Source organism: Sminthopsis crassicaudata, chromosome 2, assembly GCF_048593235.1.
Source record: "Sminthopsis crassicaudata isolate SCR6 chromosome 2, ASM4859323v1, whole genome shotgun sequence".
In the NCBI taxonomy this organism is placed as follows: domain Eukaryota; kingdom Metazoa; phylum Chordata; class Mammalia; order Dasyuromorphia; family Dasyuridae; genus Sminthopsis; species Sminthopsis crassicaudata.
In genome coordinates, this window is record NC_133618.1 from 287,057,052 (window position 1) to 287,064,975 (window position 7,924).

Below are 7,924 nucleotides of genomic sequence, written 5' to 3' on the forward strand. Positions count from 1 at the left end.
AGTGCTAAGACTTATTCTGAATTTCAGAAACCAATTCATCACTGCAAATCCACAACAGTCTGGTGAGTGGTGCATATGTGTTAGACCCACATTAATAGATATATGAGGAAGATGTAGCTTCTCCTGGGTTTCAGGCATACTTACTTCTACCTGGACACAAATAAATAAATAACTAAGACATATAGAAGTTGTTTGTTAATTTATAATTAGAAGATTCTGAGCAAAGTATTCTACATGGTTGCAATTGAAATTTCCAATTTTTTTTTTTTTGCTATTCTCCTCCACCTGTAAATTAATGTTAGCCAGATTTGGGACCACTAAGAGAAGACACTAAAATTTAATGGATGTCATCACTTTATTTTAAAATAATTGTTCAAAATAGTATAATGTCTTTAGAGTTTCGATGATCTCTAAAAATATCTTTTAAAATTTTTGATAAATATCTGTGATATACTGATCACTTGCCAATGTACTGATCACTGTGCTAATGCCACAACCATTCCTTATAATAAAGAAATGCAGTCAACTTAAACAAACACTTTGGGTATGTCTGGTTTTGCACTTATATTCTGGGAAAGAGAGAGGAGAGTGTGGCGTTTTATCATCAGTTTTATGGGTTCATGACTGGTTATTCCTTTGATCAGAGTTCTGATATCTTTAAATGTGGTGAAATTTTCTTTGAAAAACTTTAAAAAAATGTTTTAGATCTTTTTAAAAAACATGTAAATGGAGTTTGAAAAAGAATATATTTCTCAAATGCAGGTACTAAGAGTACTCTAGAAAAAGAGATCTTGTATGTCAGAATATTATGATTTTGATAATGCTTCAGATGTAACATTTCTGTTTGAATCTTGGAATCAACCTTGGGAATTTTACCCTTGATTTGGCAAAGAGATTTTGTTTCGGCTTGGGCTTTCTTGTTTTCTTGACTCCAACTGTTTTGTTTATCTGAGACTGCTTTCCATCCTTTATTCTCATGTTCATTCCCTTGCTTTCTGATCCCCTGCCTTGTATTTCATTTTCTTAACTCTCATCCCTAAAGATTTCCTTTCAAAATACAGGCATATTTCTAAGAAAATGGCTTGGGGAGCAGGCTCCCTGGGGAACAGGTTTCAAGAAATGAAATAACTCAGCTTAAACATAACAATGAATCACTCATGGGCTGGGCTAGAAAGTCAGGAAAAGGTACTGGATCATTTGCATGGTCCTTGTCTGGCAGTTCTAACTTCTTCATGACAATGAATTATCCAATAAGTTTGTCTAGGGGTGTCGGAGTCCTTTTGGAGTACACAGTTAAATGAAAGCTTTAACATCACTTGAGTCAATGTCAGGTATTGGACTCATCGGTACAACTTTGAGAAACTTTTCTCAAAAACTGTTCAAGTCCCAGAATATTACAGCTGCACATGTTATAAGAGATTATGGAAGACAGCTGGGGCTGCTGCTGATAGCTGAGCAAAAGCAGGTCTGCCTGTCTAGTCTGATTATTAGAGGCTTTCCAGTGGGGCACAAGGTAAAGTTAAGTAGAGGCTATGCTTCTAGCTATCACAGAATCACAGATCATTGGTCCCCAGAGATCATCCAATTCATTCATATGCCTTTTAATTTTTTTACATAACCATTCTGAATTTATCGATAAATCAATTACAATATGGCTCATTCTTGCTAATAAATTGAAAGACTTAGCTATCATAATGCATAAACTTATGTCATTCTGCTCATACTTTCCAGTGATAAATTCAAAAGGCATTTTTGAACAATGTAGAGTAATACTGTATCATTGTAGGTGTTTTGAAGTAGGAGAAACAGTGAGTAGAGATTGACACAAAAAGCATTCTTTGAACTTCCCAGACATCCTAGGTTTAAGCCCCTTTATAATCTGGCCCCTTTCTACTTTTCTAGTCTTCTTACACCTTAAACTTAGGGGTTTGCAGGGCTCAACTCATAAAGCCAATTGTTAAATTTTTAGTGTAAGCATTTCTACTTCAGAAATTGCAAGTACTACAAATCAGGATTTGATTTATACACACACACACACACACACATACAAGATTAAACAATAATAATTTGGTGAATCACACAGGATGAGTTTGAATTAAATTATTCTGATTCTAAAACTAGTCATCTTTCTCCTTCTGCTTCTGTAGTATGTCCTTTCATTTAGTATATTCCATGAAACCCAGGATATAGATAAACAATTTGGTAGGCAATACTTTATTAGTGAAGCACATTTTGGCAATAAACCAATATAAATAAGGAACTTCCAGTTTTTAGAGTAGTCTAGATTTAAAGCTATAACCTTTCCTTCTTTCAGGGGAACTCCTAAATCCTGAATTATTCTTGGAAGTCTCTTCGGAATTTAGGTCAGACATGAATTTGGCATAATCAGTTGCCACTTCAAGGAATGATCTTATTAAATGCTGATTTAAATACTTTTATGGAGGCAGTATAGATACTTTTGACCTTGAATCAAAGCATTTTTCTTTCTTACCCAGAGCACGGCCCAATGCTACCCTCTGACATTATGTTACTCCTTATTATAGTCATCTATAATGGCTATTTGGTTTTCTTTAGCCTTAAAAAATGGTATAATAAGTAGCAGATACTCAGAGATAGAAAATTATCTTAAAAAGATATTTTTTAAGAGAAAATCTAGTCAAACTTTTTTTTTTTTTTACTGATGAGGGAAGCTGGATTTTGTAATTACATCTACTATGTTCAAAGTACTTTCATTTTCAGGGTTCACAATTATGACTGTGAATCATAAATAAAAATTAGCTATTTATGAATATTTTTATTATAGAATTATTCATTTAGGGAATTCAGAAGTTTTTTTTTTAGTTTGTGAACACAAACCATCAATTTATTTAAACAACCTTAACAAGTAGTTATATGACATATGCTCTATACCTTTAGTGATTGCAGCCTTTCAGAATTGGAAGAGGCCTCAGTGGCCATCAAGACCATCCTTAAAAAAATTCCTCCAATAACTTACTTGACAAATAGTCATTCAGCCTTTGATTGAAGACTTTCAATGAAAGGAATCTACTGTTGTGTGTTCTAATGAAGCTCCATAGAGAGATTGGACCCAAATATCCTTATAACTTAAGGGAATGGTAGGGTTAAGTGATGGGTTTTTTTTGTATGTTGGTTCATTTTTTAAAATTAAAAAAAAAAAACTTTGTTGTTGGTTCATTTTTTTAAAGAATTAGTAGAGTGAAAATGTTTATAAACTACAGGAAAAATCTCAATAGACACAGAGAGGTTCAAGTTGAGAGAGACAGTCAAGATGAATAAATCAACACGCATGGAGAAGAAAGAGAAGGTGAGTAGAGAGATTAGCCTTGAGTAAAAGAATGGTTACCTCTTCAAAGACAGGGATGAAAAAATGAAGACCCAGAATATTATATAAGGGTTTTAAAATGTGAAATAAAGGAAAAGATGACTTCCATTTTCTAAGTCTAACAGTGATGGAGATTGCTGAATTGGTAAAGAGATAGACTGGGTCCTTTAATATTTCGCCAATTTCTTGTGGATTGGACTATTCCTTTTGAGTATAATTCTTACCAGGCTCTACTTCAGAAGAGCAGCTTAACTTTTGAATCAAGTTTGAAAAAAATAGCAAAGGATCTTACTAAGGTAAGTACTAGCTCCATCACTCTCTGTTCATTATTGATTTATTAAAATATTTTGAGAAAAATTAGTATATTATCTGAGTAATGGAAAGGTGCTTAATTGAACAAATGACTATCTTCTAAAGCTTTGCGCCTTCAGCCAGAAATTTTGATCTGGAAAAATAATGAAGTTTTAAATCTCTCTGACATCTTTAGCTGGGCCTTCCCTAATGCTTTACTTTCAATAACACTTCAATAATAACCCATACAGATTAAAAATGCAAATAGTCAACTGCTTTTATCATAATCAATCACTAGCTTAAACATAGACAAGTGCAATTTTTTAACAAAAATTTTTCTCTAGTGTCTCTTTCCATCTTTCCTCCCAGAGAGCCACCCTATGTATCAAAATAAATAAATAATTGACATAATTTGTGTATTGAAAAAGTCTGAAAATATGTATAACATACCACCTGTAGAGATATGTGACTGCCCATCTCTACAAGGCATGTCAGTAAATCTCTTCTCATATCTCTTGAAAGCTTTACTTGAACTTTTAAATTTTGTAGTTATTTACTTTTCATTGTTCTGCAGGTGTTTTTCCTACTTATATTGTGGTAGTCATTATTTATATTGTGCAAACATTTATATTGTGCACTACTTATTTTACTTTGCATCCAAGCTTGTAAATCTTTTTAGGTTTTTCTGTATTCATCATATTCCTATTTCTTAGAGCATAGTAATATGCCATGACATTTATGTACCGTAATTTCTTTAGCCATACTCCAATTGCTGGATATCTACTTTACTTCTAATTCTCTGGTATCACAAAAAGTGCTGCTATAAATATTTTGGGGGCATATTAGAATTTCCTTCTTATAGTGTATAAGCCTAGTAGTAGAATCTTAGTTTCTCTGTTCTTCTTTGTAGCGTGTTTGCCCTAACAGATTCTATTCTAATTCCCTGAATTCAGAAATATCATGTACCTTGCTCAATGGATTTGGTATTTCTAATAATTTCTATCCTGACATGACACACTTTCTGCTTTATTCTCTCATCATAACTTGGTCTCATTCTTTTACTGTAAATTTGTTTTTGTTGGTTCTGTTCATTTCCCTCTATTTTTGGCATCATTGGCTCCATGATTCCTTTCCTGAGGGGCTTTACAGATCCCTGAAGACTTTTGGATTGTTTGTTTAAGTTTTTGTAGTAAGAGTTCTTTATTAAGACTATGGTTCTAAATATTTGTTTTTGACTCAATATATAGACAAAAGCCTTTTGAGGACCTGCCAATGAGTCACTATTTCAGCTTGTTAGATAGATAGATAAATAGGTAGAGCACTTAGTAAACATTTACTAAGGGATCACATGATGGTCAGAAGAAGTGATATTAGGACACAGTCAAAGTTTCTCTTAAGAACTTAAGGACCACTCTCATGGCATGTCCTCATCAGAGCAGGTATGCTATGTGAACAAAGCAGAATTGAAATTGCTCAAAAGAAAGAAGACATGCAAATTAAGAGAATCTTCCCTAAATATTCACATGAATCATTTGTTCCTGACCTGTGGTAGAATACTCCAAGACTATACTGGTCTAATCAATAATGGCAGAACATAATGTAATTTGATTCCAATATAGTGATGTTCATTTTGGTTCTCTTTAAAAACAAAACAAAACAAACAAACAAAAACAACAACAACAACAACCAACCCTGAGTCAGGCACTATGATGATCTTTGAGGATATAAATGCTATACAATGAGAGTTCTCCAGGCATTAAATTCTAATGAGAAAGATAATACATAAAGGGGAATTGGAAAGAAAGGCTCATAGAAGAGAAATAGAGAAATGGATTCAAGAGCCTTGTGGAGCCTCATGAAATGGTGGTCTGAGCCACTGACTTAGAAATAAAAAGGTAGGGCTGAGGATGAAGGAATATATCTGTCTAGTTCAGTGAAACCGAATGGTAAAGATGGAACAAAACATGTATCTAACAAACAAACAAACAAAAAACACATAGTTTCAAAACATTTTGTTCTACCAACTTAAACACTGAGCAGATGACCATATATCATAATGGATCTTTTTTTAATCTTCACACTATATCAGATTTTTCTAATTGCCAAAGATAAAGTTAAAGACTAATTAATGAGTTATCGAAACAACAAACTATATTTACTAGGTTTCCAGACAATTTGATGGGATTTCTATCTGGCTTATGAATAAAATAATTTCCTTTGTGCATTGTTGAAGGATTTAGTGTCAGGCTAGATTGCTATGGCATATTAAAATGTCATATAATGGCATCAAGATAGAAAACAGATAATATTTTTATATCACTGATTTGGGGGATCATTCTAAAAAGAGATATTAATTTGCAAACATTTTGGAATATTGTAAAAAGAGTCACTCTTCCAGTGACATAATCATTCAAGTCTATCAAAGGCAAAAAACACCCATATATACCCATCATCTATCTACTTTAAGGATTATGATTGCTTGTCTATACTTGCTGAGGCTGTTAGAATAACAGTGTAGTCACTCAATGATTTAATATTAGGCAGACAACTTGAAAAGTCTTGCTTTTTTGACCTTTGGTGTTTCTGTAAGACATTTCCCCCCCTTTTAAGAACACTTAGAATCTTTTTTATACTGAGCTTCATTTCCAATGGAATTATAAGAGATCTTGGTTCTATCTTAAGGGAGTTAGCCTCTCTCTTCTAAAATACCACCTTGGATTTGTTATCATGTCACATTACGAACTTTCTGTTTTCTGAGATCAAATTCTCTTAATAATGGCAGCATGGTATAATGGATAGAAAATGTGTCCTTTTAGTTAAGAAGACTTTTGTCCAAGTACAAGACAAAAACTGAATGTATAATCTTAAGCAAGATATTACCCTTTCAGTGTTCTAGGCAATTCCCCAAGACAGCAGTTCACAAATTTTTTGTCCCTAGTTTTACATTCCTAAAAATTATTAAGATTCCAAAGAGTTTTTGTTTATATTGGTTATATGTATTGGTATTTGTCACATTAGAAATAAATTTCAAATTAAATATTAATACAAATAGCATATTCTTATGAAAATAATTATATTTTCAAAAAACCAAATTAATAAAAAGTGACTATTTTACATATTGCTTTTACAGATTTCTCTAAGGTCTGACTTAATAGAAGGTAGTTGAATTCTTATATCTACTTCTATATTCAATTTGGGGATTTGTGGTTTTAGTTAAATTACAGCAAGAAAATCTGGCTTCATGTTATATAGTTAGACAAGGGAGGACAGTTAGATAAATAGTGATTGATTATTATGAAGAAAATTATTGAGATCTTACATATTCTCTGAAAGGATTTTGGCCAGCCCCATGGGCCCACAGACCATACTTTGAAAATAGGTGCTCTAAGACTTTTAGAGAAGGTGTCAATATGGTCTGATAGAAGGAAATATAAATAAAATCTTGGATCTCCATAATTTCAAATTTTCTTTATATTTTTATTTTTCTTTCCATTCTTTTGGCTTTCTCCACTCCCATGTCCTCTGATCCCCTTCTCTTCTCCCCTCCAAAAAGACTACCTTTACCCAAAATATATCCACATTATCACTAAAGGTTCCTTTTGCCTGGATGTGCTGTTTTTCAACCTCTCATATGTTTATTATTCCACAAACCTGATGCTGATTTTCTTTCATACTTGATTTAATTTATTATGTGAGTTTGTGTTCAATTTATGGATTTTGAGATGAATCTCTCTCATTGGTTCTTTACACTATGGAATGTATAAACCTGATTTATAAAAGTTCACTTCATTTTGATGTAAAAATAAAACATAGTATTTGATTTTGTCACAGTCGCATGGGGTTATTAAGGAGGGCAGAAAGATTTTTACACTCACAGAATTAGCTCTCTTTGATTATTTAGTCAGAGCAAAGAAGGGGGAAATTGACATTTGCCTGAGCTTGATATTTAAGCTCACATTGAACTTTGATTATTTCTGTTTTGGGGAAATATTTACATTGGTCTGTGGACTCTCTAAACAGCCTGCTGTGTTCAAATTTTGAGCAAATCAGCAACCCTAGTAGACCCTGGTGTGTTCAGACTGTAACATTCTTTATCTATGCAGTAGTTTCCAAACCTTTTAGTATTTTATTTTTTTTTTTTGCCTATCTTTGCCCAAAACTACCGTTAAATCACTTCCCATTTTAATCATTGATATTCTCGTTTCTAAGTTCTTTGGTTTTGAAAAAAAAAAAAAAGTCATATTCTATTTCAGGTTCCCTTCTTAGGTATGCAGATTTAATCAGAGTTGA